Below are 20,892 nucleotides of genomic sequence, written 5' to 3' on the forward strand. Positions count from 1 at the left end.
CAGGTAGTAGCTTGCTGGAGGAGAGCAACAAGCTGTCTCACGATGCACAGAGCGAGAACTGGTACCAGACCTGTTCTACTCTATCATCATGGGATTGAAACATTTGACAATGTATCATCTGGCAACCCATCATATTGCCTTTTGTTTGATTCTCAGTTCTTTATAGATAAGCAATGAACTTGTAACTAAAAGAATTGCTTTGGAATGTCCTTGTGTGATTAATAAAAGAGGGATAGACGGCTGGAATAAAGCTCAGAGCGGGTTGGGAAGATTTAACTGAGCATAGTCTCCGTCCGTTTCTCCTCGCGAGTAAAGAAATAACGCTCTTGTCTTTCTCTTCTTTGTGTTCAGTATTAAATGTCTAGGTGGTGTAAACCTGAGTCAAGTCCCTTCTCTTTCAGACTATTTTTTGATAATTTTCGCCCTTGATCAGGCTGTTTTGGCTTTCACTCTGCAGAAAGATGTGTGTGAGTTAGTTTTCACTCCAGGGAGCAAAAGGTTTCTTGGCTCACCTTAAAATCTCAGTTCACAGTGGGTACATTTTTTTATGAGCAGCGCACTGAATATTCTTCGTCCACATGGTCATCAAGTCTTTGAAGAATCAGGCAGACCATTTATACAACTCCTCCAAAGGGTAGAGGAGGATAAAAGGTGAAGTAATTTATCCTTCAGAAAAAGTGATACCAATGGAGCAGCTTCTGTTTTCTTGTTGAAGAACTGAAAAACTGTCCTCAATAAGTAAAAAAAAATAAATATAACCGCACACAAGGACCCTGTATAAACATTGTAGCTTTTTCTACAAAGTGTTTTTCTAGTAGAGTTTTCTACAAGGTGTGAACGTCAGTGTGAGGCTCCCAGGTTTATGTTCCTGTAATTTTGTTGGTAGCTTGAGTTCACTACAGGCTAGTGTTGTTGTGCTGGTAGGGGCAGGTTTGGTAATTGGCTGATGATAAACACTTATCAAGGATAGTTATTAATATTCATAAAAAATTATTAATACAATTGATCATTTTTGGGCACCGCCAGGTAAGTGTGTGAGTCACTTTGTTAAGCGTTTGATTTTATAAAGAGAACAGCAGAGCATGAGGACACAAAACACACACACAAACAAACACATCACAACACACACACACACACACACACACACACACACACACACACACACACACACACACACCACACACACAACAAAATACACAACACAGAAGATCTGAGACCTGCTGAGAGTGCAGAGAGGGATTCAGGATTATTTGAGCCATCTAACTGCTTTTCTAACTTTAATTTTCCTTTTGACTTTCGTTCTTTGTTTACTTTTATATATAAAAATGGGCCTCAGTGGATAATCTGTTCAACTGGAAAAGCTCTCAAAGATTTTGTTTTATTGCTGTGATTGAATCTGTTCCCTCACACTAGAGTTTCTTGCAGATAAGACACGTTTTGTCAGTTATTCACATAGATTTATGTTAACCTAAGAAACACATTAAAGAGTGCTCTAACGAAAGAATTAGAAATGTAGGCTTCATTTCTACGTTGTTAATACAATAATTTCAGGGGTCATCAAACTGTGAGGGGGGTGAGAGGTGGAAGGGACAGGTGCATGCAGGTGGTCTGGATGATTCGGCCCACTTATCAGCACTAGTCAGCGGAGAGGAGTTAACGTACTGTAAAACTCATACTCGTACTATCCTATCCTCAGAGTCAGATCTGAAACAACAGACACACACTTTCAGTTTCACTTGCAGTTTTTTCGTTGCGCTCTGAATTCTTAAGCGTCTCATCTCTTATCTGGCATTAAATCTACAGTCCAAATCTTTTTTTTTAATTCTGACGAAAAGAGATGTTACTAATTTTCAAGGACGCCTAGAGTTCAAGCCTACTGTCATGAGGACAATGAGTAACTCGCCAATCAGAGGCAGAGTAAAGGTGAGTCATGTCTTCAATCATTTCTTGCAAAAAAAAATGTCTTGCAAGCATGATGACACGTCATCAGAGGGGTTTAGAAAGGGGCTATGTGCAAACTGAAACAATAATTGGGTATACACCATATACCTGCATACATGCATTTGAGTTTCACAGAGCTTCACATAACAGTCCACAAGTCTTTCCCTAACTTTAACCACACCACTGCATCGCCAAGCAAACATATTGAAAAGAAATCATTTTGAAAATCATTTAGTGTAAACCAAGGGTCAGTCAATGTTGGGAATAATAACACATGGTTGATAACAGTGACATTAAAGATTTCAGCTGTGGGCAGAGCTGGTTGATACTGATTATGTAAACCAGGGAGTAAAAAAAAAAGTCTTTAAAGGAGCTGTTTGTAAAGTTTTGTCATTTAGCATTAACAGCTGTTTACTTACCAACTAAACACTGTGAGTTCAGCATCACACTTCATTCCTCTACACACCTGTCTCCGGTCATTTGTCTCATCTGTCTTATCTTCTTACTGAAGTTAGCTATGCTAACCAGCTAGTCCCGGCCCATCTCGTTCACATTCCGATGGTGACTCATCTACCCTGAAGAAGTAGAGCTGCCCAGAGGAACGTATTATAACCTCATCTTGGAAATGAAAACAATGCCTGAAGCTGTAATCGAATGACGATCACCAGCACAGCTCTCGGCAAGAGAAGAACATTCAGCGCAGAGAAACTTACGAACAGCTCTTTTAGGCGTCTACACATTTGTCTGCACTCATTGAACCTGATCACAACTAACTGGGTTTGAGAGCTCACCTTTATCAATTATGCCTTCTCATCACGATTGTGTTGTGTTGTGTTTGTGTGTGTGTGTGTGTGTGTGTGTGTGGTGTGTGTGTGTGTGTGTGTGTGTGTGTGTGTGTGTGCTAAATCATCTTGAATCTGTAAAAAGCCTGTTTTTGTGTGTAAACAAACAAAAGACTTTCCCAGCTGGCCCTCCACCACTGCGGCTCATCATCTCTTTACTATATTTAAAGCAGCACTTAAAACGTCTATTATTTGTACAAACGTCACACAAATTCCGGTGTTTTCCGAAGCAAGCACTAAATATTTCAGTCCTCGGCTCGTCGTCAGACCGGTCTCTTCCCCGCTGTTTGGTTTCAGTGCTGGCCCACACTGCCAGCATCATCTATTTTACATGGAAGGATAAGGAGCGTGGCTACCTTTTGTTCACTTGCTAAAAGCAGCCTTCACTGCTGAGATGCCCAGGATACAAAGGAGTAGTGCGTGGACATTCACACATTCAAACACATACAGGGACAGCTCGTTGGCAACACAACAATAATCCACTTTTATTTTAAACTGAAAATATTTACTGATATTATTCAAAGCATCAATCAACAGGAAGTTGGGGGCTCAAAGGTTCGAAGCCGTGGGATTCGAAGTATTTAAAAGCTGGAAGTCCATATATATATTGTCTGTTAAATGTTGCCATAATAAACAGTGTGTGCCTTTTATCACCTTTTATGATCTGCCATTCCTGAAGAGCCAAATACGTTAACAGCACTGACCATTTAAGGGTCTTAAATATGGCTGACATAAAGCGAGGTGACAGCTGACTCTCTCTTTACTGCGGTGGGGAATAACTCCTTCTAAATCAGCCCGGCTACTCAGTTTAGCTTCTGCACACTTTGTAAGAATAAAGTCATCCATCTGTTTTCACGTTGGCCATTAACTTTCGTCATCTTTTATTTTCTGCGAGACAGAGGTATCAGGAGCGTATGGCCTGAACCAGCTGGAGCACAAGGAAGGATGGGTCCTTGGTGAAACCCAGCCCTCTGCCTTGTTGTACTTTTGCCAGGCTGTCTGAGGACTAAGTGATGCGGTCATTTATACAGGACAAAAGGTCCATCGGAGAGAGGCTCCATTTTAACAGCAGGATTCAAGGTTTGAAAGCGTCCAGCAGCTAATTTGTGTCCATTAACATCCTTGTGTCGTGTCAAGAGCGTCTGAGTGTCCCCCCTCCTACACTCGCGCATTTTTGTTGTGAACCACGGAGTCGAATGACTTTGCAATCATAAAATACTCTGGGTATTATTTTGTATTTCTTCTTGTTTTCAAAAAAATCACATGAAAAAAAACAAAAACAGCACTGTAGGTCTCCTACAATCGAGAACTGTGTGTTTCAAAGTCTGACAAAAGAACACTTCTATGGCTCTGAGGAATAAAATAAAATATGTTCAAACACTCACCATAGCACCGAATCTAGATTAATCCAGCTGCTGAAATAATAATCCTCAAACAAACACTATGTCCTCCTGTTTGTATTTAATTAAAACTAACACGTGAGGGTGGCTGATTTTGGAAATTAATGCAACCCCTTAAAAAAAAAATGAAACCAATAATTGGGAGGTGTTTTAAAGATTTTGTCTTTATCTTAATGCTTTCCAGATATATCCTCTCTAAAAATATAAATATGTTTTCTGCAAGTACAAGCACACCTTTACCATAAAGGCGGTCATTTGTAATGATTTTGATAGGCACTGATGATCAGTGTCTTCCTGCTGATAGGACGTCAGGTTGAAACCACACTCAACTGGGCCATTTGGAAAGGAAATTAAAATAATGTCAAATAAAATGTTAAAACTACATTCTTCAGAAGGAGATGATGGAGAGGTTCTCACAAATAGACTAATATGAGAGTGTGTGTGTGTGTGTGTGTGTGTGTGTGTGTCCAGTTTTTTTAACTATTTTTTAAGTCTGACTCACACGTTGTTTTAGAACAATCTCTAAATCAGCTGTTTCTCATCACCTTGCTTACCATTCACATCAGGGTTTGTTGTGTGTTTTCATTAGTTCATCAGACGTCATCATTTTCCCGCCGTAACACGAGGAGCATCCTCCCCATCTCCGCTTGTCATCTCACATCAATGTTCTCCCATTATGCTCAGATTGAGGTCAATCTGTCTGCGGGCTCAGGTGGTCGATTTGACTCTCAGACAGACTGCCGTCCTCATTTTCTCATTTGTGTCAAGACTTAAGCGCAACAGCGTCACGCTCGCTCAAGGCATCACCATCAGCATCAGCTTTCGAACTGAGACTCAGAAAATTGGTACATGTAAAAGAAATAACGGGCAATTTGAAAGCCACAGTGCCACAGAACATAGAAATTGTACTGACTGAAGAGATGACAAATAAAACAATAATCAGCTGATCTCATCATCATGCACAGGAAACTCAAAGGCAACACCATGTAGTGGCATCTGACACTCGGTACATATTCCCCTGGATGTGCTGATCCCATGTGTGTGCTTGATGATGTCAGTGTTTGCACTTAACATGGATATGTGGAAGTTTTATTAAAGGGAATTGCACACATTTATATATAGGTGACAAATTGGAGAGCACTGTCTAAGACATCGGTCCAAAATCTTTCACAGGTGTTGGGTTGAGATCTGGTGACTGGTTTTTCCTTTAATTTGTCACCTGTCTGTATATATGTAGTGGCAGGAAAACAGAAAAATAGACAATAATGGGATACATGTGTAGCGTACATACCTGGCCAGTCACGACATTAAGTAAGTTCATTGTAAGGACATTGCAGAGTTACGGACCCACAATTGACACTTTGATGGTGGGAAGAGTCACAAACTATGAAATTGATAGGTAACAGAGTCAAAGGACCCTTCTCCCACAAACAGTCCATGCTTTTAGCATGCCAGGGAGACACAGAACAAGAACTGAAGGTCAAAGGGTCAGCTCCAGAGGATCAACCAATAGCACCAGACAACTGGAGAACATAGGCAAAATCTCCAGTTTGTAACAATAAGACTTTGTCTAATGATATTTGATTGTTTCATATATATGACAAGTAACAATCAAAAGGACTGATTAACACTAAGTGTGAACCCTGGCCTCTCTGTGCCATACATGAAGCACACACACACACCAACCTCCCTTCCTCTGTCCCTCTCTACATAAGAGTCATAAACTACGACCCACATTCCAATCCTGGGTAGTGACCAGCAGAACTCTCTTCACAGAGCAGATCTGAGGAAGAATGTAAAATTAAATATCTAGCTGTTCTGTAACTCATGAGATGTTCCTATGTAATAGTTTAATCCAAACTTCTATCCCATAGAATGTTTGAAAGGTAACATGTAGATTTTAAGACAATGTCCTTCATGTGACCATACTGTCAGCATCCTTCACACGAGGTAACACACACTACATGACACCCAGAATGTCCATATTATTATTATTACAGTCAAAAGAACTGCTGTGCAATCCACATTTAATAGACTATTAGCTTTGGGAAACGTTTTATTTGTTGTTTGATCAGTTAACCACTTGTATCATGATTAATTCCAGGTTTGAAGGATGTAATATGAAATCAACACTCCTATTACTCCTCTCTGCCATTATTAGTGCAAGTAGTTTAATTATGTAATTTCCCTTAATGTTTTGTGGTCATGGTGGAAGACGGATGTGCGAGTTTATAAGTAAACTCTAGATTTAAATTATTCCAAAGTTCAGTGGAAAATTACTCTCTTCTCCAAGTGGAAACACAGGAGACGACGGGTGACGCACCTGAAACATGCGCCAGCCCCCAGGGGATAAAACAGTCGTGAACAATTCACACATTGGTCAGAAGTTCAGTTCAGGGTTCAGAAGTTAGAAGTTAGAAGAAACTCAACAAAGCTAGATGCCAGAGAAACTGGTAGAAGATGCTAGAAGCTGAGAACTTTGCTCAAAGCTCAGAGTCCCGGCTCAAAGCCCGGCTCTGTAGCCATGTAAACTCTTAGCTCTAAGCTGCTAGCCACAAACTCATGGCTCTTAGTCATTTTTGCACTTTTCGCGTCTTTTATTTTTCTTTGCCACAAGCTCCAAGTAACATCATTTTTGTCTACATGCGTGATCTTTTATTTCTATAAGCCAAGTCAAGACCAACTGAACCAAAACAACAGAAGTGCCTCAGAGTAACTTTGTAACTTTTAATTCATCATCAAGTTTTCCTTTTTGAAGATTTTGACAACTTTAGAGTCATCTGGTCAACGCCATCTCACACACTGCTCATTTCATTATTATTTTCATCTTTATGATTATTACACCTTGCATTTACTCTGTAGATAGTAGTTTAGTTAATAAACTCCTTTATTTACACCCAGTTGTTGTCCTGTTGTGTTCTTTTGACGTAGAGACTGGAGATCCATTGAATCAAGAAGTCATGGCTTCCGATATGAGATTGATAAATTTGGCAATGAAGTAATTCATTGTTGTCCTCCCAGAGGACTGGTGCCCCATTTCAACGAGAGTAAATTCTAAAATATGGCGTTAACGCTACACATGTGCCAGATGTGTTTCATTCAAATAAATACAGTTGTTCATGAGAAAATGTCACATTTCACAATGTTAAGACATTCCATGAAAAAATTCTGCCTCCACAAAAAAAGAGGGGGAAAAAAAATCACTTTTCACTAATCCCTTCTGAATTTGCATTCTTTGTATTCTGATAGTAGCAATGAAAAAAAAGACCCCTTGTCACATAAAAGGCATTGCTTGTAGTGACAATTGCACAAATTGTTATCACCAGCTTCCATAGACGGATGGATGGACGTAGCCTCTGTGACATCACCCACAGGTTTTTGAAGAGCGGGTTTGAAGCTCAGCGTGAGCTGCTCTACTGTTGCCATCTTGGCAGTGTCTGACTCCGCCCCTAACTCCCCAGCAAGCCAAAAGGGCAGAGAGGAGGGGCGTGTGTGGAGCTGATACTTCGGTAAATGCCGGTTTGCGGCAAACCTATGCTCACCCACCTGTCACTCAGAGGCCATACCCTCAATTCTCCATAACTTTAAGCCTTAATAAAAAAAAAAACAGGTGAGTTATATAAACAGGTGTCATGAAGTAGGAAATTAGCTCTAGAGACCAAAACTGTTTTTGTACCAGGCTGTAAACATGTTTATTTCTGCTGTAAAATTGGACATTTTAACATGGGAGTCTATGGGGATTGACTCACTGTTGGAGCTGGACTCTAGTGGTCATTAGAGGAACTGCAGGTTTTGGTTTCTTCAGTGTTGGCTTGATTTTTCAGTTCAGGAGCTGGCAGAGACTAAATTCTGGGTAAATGAAACTGAATATTGGACTAAGATTCTGCTCTGTGTCTGCTAACAAGTTCTCCACATCAGCTTTATTTACATTGTTTCATTAGTCTGTGTCAACCTAGAAGGTAATTTGTAAGCTGTTGTTCCTGGCCAGATGTTTTATCTGTACAGTGTAAGGTTAAGCAAGTTCTCTCAGAGCTTGAAACATCATGTTGGAGGTCTGTACAACAAGACAAGAGAAGTTTTTGTCTTGAAAAATAGGCTCCAACGTCTTACCAGTAAATCTGAGTGCTACAGCTAATTTTCTGTCTGCTGAGGCCACTGCTGCTTAGAATCATCTCTTCAAAGTCTCCACAATTTAAAAAAAGCTTAGGACTGATTTATTTGCTCGAGACCTTTTCGACAATTGTCCAAAGTGCAAGAGAGAAGAAACCAATCAGCAGAGCGTCTCTTGGATGATTGAACTTGACCTCTTGGTTACTTGATAACAAAGACTGGAGGAGTCTATTTGTACAGCAGGAGGCTTCAATCTCTGTCAATATGAGAAGTGACACTCAGGAGCTGGAGTGTGCGTGCGTGCGTGCGTGCGTGCGTGCGTGCGCAGACCTGCCTCTGCTGGGTTCTTGATTGGTCTTTATTGCAGTCTTCTGGTTTTCCTCAATGGAGTGAAACATGGCCCGGGCCAGGCCAGGTGACGCTCTTATACAGTTGCTGTTCATGTTTTATCACACAGCTCTGTTCTGATGTTTTACCGTTCATCTCTGAAGGGATTATATTTTAGGAAAATGTCAGCGCAGTAATTCTCAGTGTGCTGATACAGCACGCCTGGTTTCCTCTTCTCACTTACAGCTGCTTCAAGTGGCACATGAATGAATGTTTTCAACTTTCCCAACTTTTCCATTTCTGGCCCGAGTCTGTCACATGACCTGCAATTCTGACTGTGGCCATGACACCTGCAGCCTGCAGAAGTTGCAAAGAACAGCCTTGTGAGTTGTAGTATGAAAGGCAAAACTAGCAGTTTAGTGTGCATCTACCCCTGGAGAATTAATTTAGGAAACTTTAACGAATTCGCCCCAAAATTTGCAAGAGCAAAATCATGATAAAAAAAAGACAGAAAGCAAAATAAAACAATTCAGCACCACCTTTGGGCCAATGTCAGATAAAAAGGCCTTAATCTCTTTAAAGAACCCACACACCCATGCACTACCTACACAGGTGCTTTGGCTTATTTTGCCTGGTTAAACCAAACCTACAAACACAGTTTCTTGTATCTGTTAGGGTGGGACAACTTTTTTCCCTTCAGACAGTAATCTGTGAAGGTGAGCGAACATGTGCAATACTCAATTACAGTGCACCTGTGCTTTTCCTGCCATGACATGCCAAAAAATCTCTAGTGAAAAAGGTCAAATGTAATTTCTTCATGTAGTTTGTTGACCTCGTGTAATTCGCAGCATAGATTCACCAGCTTCAACCTAAGCAGCAAGAACAGCCGAGGGCCGCCTGCTCAGGTGTGCAGGTTGTCTTTCTGTAGAGCTTGATCATCCTATTGATCATCCTCACAAAGCTTCTCTTATGAACCATTTTAAAGTCATCAAACATTTCTTACCTTAAAAAAAGTAATTAGGTTGATGAGGTTTGTTGGCTGCTCATCAGGATACACCACAGTCCTATTCCTCAGCATCCATGAGAATCTCTCGTTAAAACTGCAATTTTTCCACCTTTTCTCTCAACTACTACTTCAACGTTGTGAGTGTGCTTCAGCTGACAACTGAAGCCTCATATGACATAATGCTTCATGATGCAGCATATGTGTGTGTTGCTCTCATGTGGTCATTTTCTCCTCATAGTTATCTATTATTGGTAATTATTATTACTTATATTGTTAATCATGAATGTAAGCAAATAACATGTTTATTGCACATAATAACTAAATATGATGTGCTGTTTGTATCTGCCATAAAACAACTATGTGGCTAATGTTCAGAACCAGTCATGGTTAAAAGAAACCAATGTTAACTTTCAATACGAAACTCCTGTGTTAATGTTAATGTGTGATGTTCTGTTGACCTGTCCATCAAACCCGACCTGCTCCATTTGTGGCTCTTTAACATTGTCAGACTAGCCGTGTTTCCATTAACCTGCTTATTGCACAATTTGAAATTCCATTACTCATTTTTTAGTTTGCAACATGTGAATTTCTATTCTATTATCTCCCAAAAATCCCTGATACGTGGCCGCTGCCAGATATAAAGGGTTTGCCTTCGATTAAATGCTACATTGGCTATTGCAGTGGATGCAGTCATTCCAACAATTAGCAGATGCTGTAAATCCGTCGACACATTTAATTGGAAACATATTGCGAGAGGAGAAAAGCCAACTTTATTTGCGTAACATCACTCAGTGGAAACACAGATCATTCGCAATTGTGTTTTATCAGCTTTTCTAAAAATTTGCTTGTGCAAAACTGCGATGGAAAGTTGTTATTGACAGACAAAGGTCATAATTCATAATTCAATTTTGTGTAAGGCATAGAAATATATATAAACATCATTTAAAAACACAGTGACGAGGAAAATCAAATCAAATAAAGACAGAACCAGACCAGTGACCACTGCAACAGTCCATCCTGCTGGAGATTAAGTATTTATTGGGGTTTTTTTTCAATAATTGCATGAAAGAATTCTGGACAAATGCATCTACGTAAATGTACAGCTTTTACATTACTGTGCAGGAGCTGTTTCTGCACAAATGATCATTTCAGGGCAGATGTCTGATAGAGAAAGCCAGTTTTTTGTTTCCATCTGTCATTGTTGAGTGCATTGACGTAAAGAGGACCTTTTGCTTTGAGATACACCTGGCTGAGTACATAACTTTATTGTGCATCCCTAATAGCCATACTGCATATACCTCTTTAGGTTTTAATATCTCAGAGGTTGGGGCTTTAATCTTTAGCTCACCAGCTGAGATGCAGGATCAAAAGATAAAGAAATGGAAATCATGAAGAGATAAAACACGACAGTGAGGTCTGCGAGCTGCTGTGAAAAAAAGACAGATGGTGTTGCAAGCACTTCACTGCTGCTGGTGTTTGTAGCTGAATTCATTCTGTCAAAAGACAGTTTTTTTAAGAGCGAAAAAGTTCAACTTTCAACTGAGTAACAAATGATGATGAAATTATTATTTCTGGACATCACCAGCAGATATATCAGGTTGATTCATTAATGAAGGCTGAGGTATGTGAATAGAATGCTGAAAACTGACTGAATAGAAAAACACAAACACAGAGTTGATGAGGTGTTTACAACGAGCAACCATCACAGTTGAATATTGAAGCCAATCAGATCAAAGTGTCTTAAAGGGCCTCATTTCCCTAAAGCATCTTAAAGCTGAGGTAAGAACATATACACCCTTCATACACACCCACAGCACAAGCAACCCAGCTGCAGCCATGAGCTACAGTTAGCGGAAGGCTAAGCTATTGGCAACATTCAACACAGCCACTCATCGCCTGCTTTTATGTTGAATCAACCTTCTCAACCAACAACTGCAACACATTTAGATATTATAGGAGAATGAAGCGAGCAGCCTGTTACCTGTCCAAGAGAAGTACAACAAGTTCTCTGTATAACTGAAACACTTCACTGATACATCCATCTGAAGGGATGTATAGAACAGCCAATAGGAACGCTCTCTCTCTCTCTCTCTCCAAAGTTTCCCATCACTGGCTAGATTTTGAACACAGATCCAAGAGGAGGTGCAGAAGTGTAATCTGCTCTCAGACACCTTGAATTACACATGTGAGGGTGTTGGAGGTGTTAGGAGAGGAGGTGCTCTCTGAAGAGTCTTGAAGGCAGAGAAGGACGCCCCTGCTCTGATGGCAGTAGCTTGATCCACCATCAGGGAACCACCGACCAGAACAGTCTGGAATGAGATTGACTTGTGTGCATGGATGGTGATGCCAGAAAACATTCCTTAGAGGAATGCAGTGACCAAGAAGGAGCATAAAGCTGAATGATTGAGTTCAAGTAGATGGGTTCAGACCCAGAAGTCTCTCTGTAGGCAAGCATGTCATAAAACAGTCTTTACGATCAAATCCCATCATGAAACCTAGTATCATATGTGGTAAAGCTACACAGGAACATCAACTGAAGGGGTCTAGCCTTTGGTGCGGGTGAGGAAATTAAAACTTTTAAATACTTCATGATGACCACACAGAACCTCATCCATGTAACTGTACACTCGTACCGAGAGCGGTGAGAGTTTCTTTCGCTCTCACCGCTTTCGAGCTGTTCGTAGCACTCTGATGTAGATGAAATAGACAGCGAGCTTTTTTAAAGTTGTTCAGAATGCTGTTTTGCATGCTATCGTGGTAGTTAGTATGCAACTCCCTGCCATTTTCACAAAATATAGACTACACTTCATTCACATTTAAGTACCTGTAGCAGGGACCCATCGTGAAGGATGGGGAGATCCACCTCCGCAATTATCAATACCTCCTCCATTGTGCTTGGAACTAATATTTAATGGGAACAGAGGTTTACATGGTTGTGTTCTGTAGTGTTCTCCAGAGCCGAGCACTTCTACCTTCTGACTGGTTGCCACCGAAACGCATCATAGCTCATTCCCATAAAGTCTGACCTCAGCTTTTTCTGATGCTCACACCCCTCAACACTGTTCGCTGCCAAGAGACGCTGTCTCACATAGAAATTCTCACCGCTTTCGGTTTGAACGTACAGTTATCTTGATATCTACATCATCTTTCACTTGTCAATCAAATTTGGAGCAGTTTTTACCAAGGTGTCACATCTTTTGATCTGCACATCAATAAATCAGCGTTTATAGCTGTCTATCAATAGAAAACCAATTATGTGAATAAATTTTGTTTTACACTGTGGCAGGAAAATATAATATTACTCTATAGTCTTTCTGCCTGCCTGAGAGATAATTAATTTCCCCTTTCTCCAAGGTCTTCTTGGTAACAACAATGATTTCAAATCCCCCCTCAGCTTTTGATGGAAGCAGAAGGTGTGAAATTTCAATTGAGATGCAGCTGCTGCAGAGAAAGGCTTCTTCAGCGGGGATGTGGGGGTGCAACGCTTTGTTTTATGAATGCATATTACCCTGAGAGAGGCAGAGAAGGTCTGTCCTTCAACTGCTCCCAGAGGAGTTGAAGAGCGGGTTAGTGAATTGCGAGAGAGGAAATGAGCAGGAGTATACAGACAAACAGAACAAACCTAGCAGTCGCTTGTGCCAAGCTTTTCCTGTATGTGTCATTATCTATAGCCTTGTAACAGGCTGAGCACATGACAGATAAGAGTGACTGTTGTGATACCTGCAATGCCTATGGCAGCCCGTGTGCCGGCAGCTGAGTATTCATTTTTCTCTTTCTCTCTCTTTTTCGTCATTTAAATTGTGCCCCGGCTGGTTGCTGCCACGTAGTGAAACGTTAGATCAATCAGATTCCACGTGATCAACAAAATTCTTAGTGATCAATTATAGATCATCGATTAATCATGCCCACCCTTAGTCAAGAATTAACTTTCACATTTGACAGCTTTTGTCGTATGAGTCGTCTGTCAGGGCCTAAGGTGGAAGTAACTTTATGTTGTCCTCAGCACCATAAACTCTTAACCAGAGTAGACAGATTAGAATATAGTTAGAATTCATTTTTGTAACAGACATATGTAATGGTACTGACAAAAACCTGCCAAAAGGGGCATCTAGAAAAAGGTCTAGATTAGAAAACACCCATAAGGGTCTTTTATTTTGAAAGAAAATTACATACAATGTACTTTACAGTTCAGTTCTGAGGACTTTTTAGCAAATAAAACTACAACTGATGGTTAGATATCACTAGCACTGAATTTGTGGTGAACTGACCTTTTAATACTTTGATACATTGATTTAGATCTGTGGTCAAAATGTTGACTGTATCTTTGAGGTGTCCTGTCATAGTTTAACATTCACCTGCCAGCCAATCGAGAAAGAGGAACTCCAGTAAATATCAGTTATCACTGTTCAGAGAAAGTTACACTAGAAATACACAGTATGGTTACATAAATGTGACCTGTATAACTTCAGTGAACCTGCTGGGTTGTCAATCATCCAGCTTCCTCTCAGTGGTTCAGGCAGTTGTGGGATTATTATTCTGTTGGTTAGAGAGGCCAGGATTAGTCTGTATGTAGAGTCTGAGGGAACAGCTTAGCTCAGGGCTAAATGTTTCTTTATTTACTTTTTTGATGTGGCTACAGCCTTTGGTATCTGTGTACTAAATTGACGGTGAAGCTGTGGCATGCTGCAATTTACAGTATACTCACATTATCCGAAGCCAATTATCCACGCTGATTAAAGCCATTTCAAAGCCAATTAAATCCATTTCTGCTCATTTCAGTTTATAAGTTGAAGCACTTTAACTTCACTGAGGTGTAATTTAACTCCCATGTGTGCAGAAGAGAGAGATTTAAGAGCAGTGTGAATGCACACACAAACAAACAGAGGTTCCCCTGAGTTTAACCCCAACAAGTCTCTAATATTCATATTTTCTTTGATCAAACCTGGCTGCAGGGAAATCACAGCACATGTACATTTTTATATTCTGTTCAATCGTGGTATTCACTGAATAATATCGAGGCTCAGGCAATTACAAAAAACCCAATCCTAATAATAAATTTACACATGGTTACCCATGCAGCGCCCTGATATAATCACCCAAGGTGCCCGGATTCCACACTGCATCTGCTTTAATGTTGTTTGTGAAGAAACCTTGCTGAGGGTCATGTAGTGTAGCTAGGATGACTTTTCCACATTCATTCTTAAGATTCTGTCGTTGGTCCTCGACGTTCCTGCCCGATATTCAAATTCATACAGGAATTCACAGGAAATTATGCAGGCACACTCAGGAAATGATGCAGCCAAATGTTAAACAGGAAAAAGCCGATGGCTTGTGAGGCTAAAGAGCTGGCTCATTAGACGGCTGGCAGCTGAGGCAGTGGTGGTAGAAAACTGAGTAAAGATGATTTATTTGACTCTACTGCTGGGTCATTGTCTAAATGCACTCACATTTTGTTTTTTTTTTTCTCGTAAAGTTCTAACATGAATGGAGTCAAATTAGACCACAACCAAAAAGTCAATTTTACACATCAGCAAATGTTTACAGATGTTTCGGCGTACGACTGCATAATATGTGCCTTGTGTCTCCAGAGGGAGCTGCGTGAAGTCTGATAATTGTCCTCCAGTGATGTCACTTGAGTCAGTGTCAATTGATCTGAAGACTACAAGTTTGAAAAGCAAAAAATTCTGGGGGTGTGGACAACTTACAGAGTTTTGGAGCCCCTCCTCATCTTAGCTATCATTAGAATTCCTCTACTTGCATAACACACCCCAATGTCTGTGGTGGGCCCAGGTTTTGACAGGGAAGGAGAATGCATCGATTTTGATACTTTTTTTAACAGATTCTCACATTGCAGCTACACTGGTGCATCATTTCATGAACAGGTCTCCATTTTGTTTGAAGTACCTGGCCTTACTTAGCTGGGAGGAGAAGAAAACAACTCTGTGCTTCAGTCGGAATCAAAACATTGGTTGTTGCCCAGTTGTTGCTTCCCATCAGAATACATAAAACGTGTGACGTTAAAGCCTTCTTCTTCTTCTTCTTCTTCTTCTTAGAGTTGAACTCCTGGACATCTCCTGACTCTTTGCATAGAGTCAGGAGTGTTTTCCAAGGTTCAATTTAAAATGTGTGTTTGTGTCTGGATGCGTGAACAGGTTGTAAAGCCCTGTTCATACTACAAAAGTGGTATTCCTCATGGAATAGGTGGTGCTGGAAGGTTGCTGATGTATTGGCTACTCATGGGGCTAGTTAGTGACAGACTACAGCTGACAAGATAGCTGCTAACATGCCAGCCAGTTGGAAATGCGCTCACGCTAATCAGCCTCAATAGCTCTCCCAGATAGCCATCTTACTAACTGTTTGATCTAGCTAGCTCGATAAGTGACGGTTAACTAAAGCAACGTGTTTTTGTTGTGGTTATATAAAACTGGATGGAGCAACACTACTAATAAGGTATGATCGCTTCTGGACTCTCCATGTCCTCAAAGGTCGGCACTGTCAACACGGTGTGCTATTGGTCAGTGATGCAAATTCAAACGTCAGACTTCACCAAAGTTGAACTTGTAGGTGAAAGATCCGTGCTGATTTACTTCACCCCTGCAAGCAATCCTGCCAACAGAAAATAAAGGTAAAGATATTTTGATATTTACTGTGAAATTTGGCCATCTCACTACGTCCACCTCAGCTAACGAGAGAGGAACATTATACACAAGAACATGAGGGCTGTTTTTAAATGGCCGTCATCAACACTCCTTCAGTTGGAGCACATTTACAACAGTTGTTAAACAGGCCCAACACAATATGTACAACTAAATGTAAAGATGTTTAATAAAAATTTCATATACTTTTTTTCTAGCTTTACCTGCTTTTTGAAAAAACATTCTCTCATTTGTTTGAGAAAGGCTTTTGAATCCAACATTTCACACCAACATGCAACAAGCTGAAGTGAGAAATGCATCACTTTGTCTGAGAAAAACTGTGGCCAGCCACATGAACTCCCTCAAGTACATCAGCGATGTTTTACCAGACTGTGTGAAGTGTGTGTGTGTGTGTGTGTGTGTGTGTGTGTGTGTGTGTTCCTCTTTAGGGCAGACAAGTCAGTATGATTAAAGCTGTTGGGTGTAAACCCGGAATCTCCACAACAACTCATGTCACAGTGGAGGCAGATCACCTGTTTGAAACCATTAGTGTTTACTGATTGTCCTTTGGCTGTGTTGATGTGACATCTGTTAAGGGTTTTTATTGCTTGTCCTAGAAATTGTAGCCTGGCAATGTTTTTCATTCTGCTTATTATGGTTGTCTCGGGGTTATGGCTGAACCGGAGCCAGACTCCAGTACACTAGAAAAATACTCCTAAACCTTCTCCTTAAGTAATCACCTAAATTAGTTTCTGGAAGGTGAGAAATTACTGTAGCTGTTCACTTTCAGTGTCATGCTTTCTCTATCTCTGAGACCAAGCTTCAGTAGTTGTTTGGGAGTTGTTTGAATCACATCAGCATCTAAATGTTGATTTATTGTTACATATGTGACTGCGAAGCATTGATTTCAGATGTATTTGTATTTCCAGACAGGACGTTATGTTTTCACCCATGTTTTTTTGTTTTGTCAGCAGGATTATGCAAAAAGTAGAGAACCGATTTACACCAAACTTGATGGAGGGATGGGGCGTGAGCCAGGGAAGAACCCATTCAATTTTGGTACTGATCCAATCTAATTGTTAGATCCTGGATTTTCTTTCACTTAGCATTGCAGGTTAGGGCATTTTCAACATTTTCATCAAATTCTCAGGAAATAATGTTTGAATCTTTATGTAAAAAAGTCTGACATAATTATGGTGTTGACTATGAATTTGTATAACTTGGTGCACGTCCAGATAATAATTTGAAAACTTGGAAACTACTCAAGTAAAAAAGTAGAAATCAACACAAACACATCCAAGTATCCCAAAGGGAACAAGACAAAGAAGAAAATCCCAAACAACATTCAGCAATGAGGACATAACACAATTAGCAGCATGCAAAGGCACAAAACCATCAAACTCCATCAGCTACTAGAATTAAATCAAATTACATGTTGTTAGCTTTGAGCAGAGAAAAGCCTGTCTTTGATAAATAAGCCATGTTTGTATACCCGTTTCACTCATTGTCGCTCTGGATAGGAATCACCTAAAAGGCTAAAATGGATAAAACATCCATTTGAATTAATCAAATTGTCAAACCTTTCAAAGAGCCTCTCCAGATCACTGGAGGGACGGATGATGAGGAAACAAACGATGTGTGTAATGGAGGCGTCTAATTTTAGTCTTTTTATTTTTAGGCCTGAGAGGAAAGTTGATCAACACCTCTTGTGCGCTCGTCACCTGCTGAGCTCAGCTCCTCAGACCCCAGACCTCATCTGCAGATACAAGATGACTTCCACATGCAGCTGCACACAATTTACCTCTGAGCCATGACAATATAAAGGCTTTGATGCTGATTGAGCTCCGCTCCTGTTGTTCACATCAGTGGGAATCTGCAGAAGCTTCACCACCTACGGAAAATGTATAGAAGTCCCCCCCCCCCCCCCTTCTCCTTTCACAGGTGAAGAAGAATAGAGTGGAGTAGAAAAGTGTGGGGACCAGAGGATTATGGGTTATGAGGTTCAGCAGACTTCTTTGTGACTCACAGTCTTAGAGCAGAGAAAAAAAATCAACATTATTCACGTCACTATAGCTCAGATGTTAACAGTGATGTCAACTGTTATGTAACTTTTTATTTTTATATCACTTTTCAAGTGCTTCATAATGAAAGAATAACAAAAAAACAACTAAGACCAACACAAAAAAACTGAACAAATTAAACAAAAGCAAGTCTAAATGATTTTTTTCACCGCACACAGACATGTTATTACACACAGCTGTATCAATGTCAAAACAAATTATTGTAATCACGTCGGTCACACCCTCCGGTGGGCCTCCCTTCACGCACAATGAACCTCTCACAGATGATCCAGAGTGCAGCGGTGTGTCCGGTCCAGAGTGCAGCGGTGTGTCCGGTCCAGAGTGCAGCGGTGTGTCCGGTCCAGAGTGCAGCGGTGTGTCCGGTCCAGAGTGCAGCGGTGTGTCCGGTCCAGAGTGCAGCGATGTGTCCGGTCCAGAGTGCAGCGGTGTGTCTGGTCCAGAGTGCAGCGGTGTGTCCGGTCCAGAGTGCAGCGGTGTGTCCGGTCCAGAGTGCAGCGGTGTGTCCGGTCCAGAGTGCAGCGGTGTGTCTGGTCTGGTCTGGTCTCTGAAAGGTCAAATGTCACTCTCCGCTGCTCCTCGAACTCCACCGGCTCCCCACGGCCACCAGAGTCACATTCAAGTCACAAATGCTGCCTACAGAGACACCTCTGGGTCTGCGCCATCTACTTGAACTCAGTCAGTCGACCTTATGCTCCTTTTTGACCTCTGTGTTCCACCAACGAATGTGGTCAGCGTGGTCAGCGTCAGTCCAGACTGTTCTGGTCTGTGGTTCCTGACGGTGGAACAAGCTACTGCTCAACATCCCTCTCTATCTTCAAGAATCTCTTGAAGACTCCTGAGAACACCTCCTCTCCTAACACCTCCAACTCCCTCACATGTCTAACTAGCTCTTCACCTTATTGAAAAGAGGTAATGCTTCATATTTGCACCAAGGTCTCCTCCTGCACTGAAGCTTTAGTGACGTCACTTCGGATAAAAGTGTCCGCCAGATGAGTAAATGTAAATATTAACTGACATACTACCTTTTTGTGTGTGTATGTGTTTGTGTGTGTGTGTGTGTGTGTGTGTGTGTGTGTGTGTGGGTGTGTGTGTGTGTGTGTGTGTGTGTGGGTGTGTGTGTGTGTGTGTGTGTGTGTGGGTGTGTGTGTGTGTGTGTGTGTGTGTGGGTGTGTGTGTGTGTGTGTGTGTGTGTGCCCGTGTGTGCGCCCTCAAGCAACAAACCGTGGAAATTGCTCTTTGCAGGGTGGTCTGAGCTGGCGGAAACACCAGTAAACATATCCATTGACAACATGACGGGAGCTTTTGTCTTCACAATTTGCACATTTCACTGCTTTGATCCTCTTTCTTTGTTTCTCTGTCTCTCATCATTTGCTCTGCTCCCTCAGTGTTCTCCCACACTGCCTCTGCCAGCAGCCACTTCTGCTCTGCCTTGATATTATTTCAGCGTAAACGGCTTCAGAGTTCCTGTAATGTTGGATTACAGTTTATTTACCTTTTAGACTCAGTCACCGATCAATTGACTTTTCCACCTTTGTGGTTTTCAATAGCCTTGCTGAAAAGCTATTATGTGCAAGAAGAAAACACTGAATACATCTCATTTCACAGCATAACAAGCACAAATTGTTCGACTTAGTGAACAGTTATGAAACCACTGTTCTTTACGGCCTCTCTTCATGTTACCATACCTTCATAAATGCGTCCCAGCAGGTGTCAGTGTGAGGTGCTTGAGGTGGTGTAACGACATTTCAATAATAGCGTTGGCAATTATTTTCTCCAAGCTGGAAATTCAAGCAGTAATGCCGCTGCATTATTTGAACACAGTTTTTGTGCCTTTTGAGAACTTCTGAGTCACAGAGCCTGATATGAATCCAGACCAACTTGGCAGGCTGTTAATACAGGCAGCATGCCGAGTGAATAAAGTGTGTATGGATCTCTACATCAGTCTGCCCAATAGCTTCTTTACTCCTGAGGTTTCTGTGTTGAGGTGAGAGGATGGCCACATTACACTGTGAAAAACCACTGAAATCATTGAAGAGTTGGGCACAAGATGCACAAGTAGAGTGTGTGTGTGTGTGTGTGTGTGTGTGGTGAGCGTGGTTTACTGACTGCAATCAACAGTTGACGTACTGCGGCTCGCCCTCCACTCTTCCCCAGACTGCTCATCCTGCTTCAGTGGTAGAAACTCTCTCGTCTACTATGGGAGTTTCTTGTGTTTTACATCGTGCTCAAAACAAACTTAAGTCTCTCCTGTGCCAGACCAGCATTGCTGCTCACGCCACCCTCACCAACTCATCTGGCACACTGCACCCCCACCTCACCTTTTCTCCCAACAGCCAGCCTGCCTCCTTCTACCCTTCAACCCCCTTCTACAACTTCTCTTAATAAATCTATCACCAGCGCTCTACCTGAGTCCTGTGTCTGCATCTTCTCTCCAAGAATAACTAAGCTGTCACAGACCTTCAGCTCCTCCACACAGAAATCACAGGTGTATCACATAAAAGATAGACCAAAGCAGGAGAGAATATATTTCAGATACAGTCTTTTAATATT

The sequence above is a fragment of the Seriola dumerili genome, unplaced genomic scaffold (assembly GCF_002260705.1).
Source record: "Seriola dumerili isolate Sdu_G_001 unplaced genomic scaffold, Sdu_1.0 BDQW01000025.1, whole genome shotgun sequence".
In the NCBI taxonomy this organism is placed as follows: Eukaryota; Metazoa; Chordata; class Actinopteri; order Carangiformes; family Carangidae; genus Seriola; species Seriola dumerili.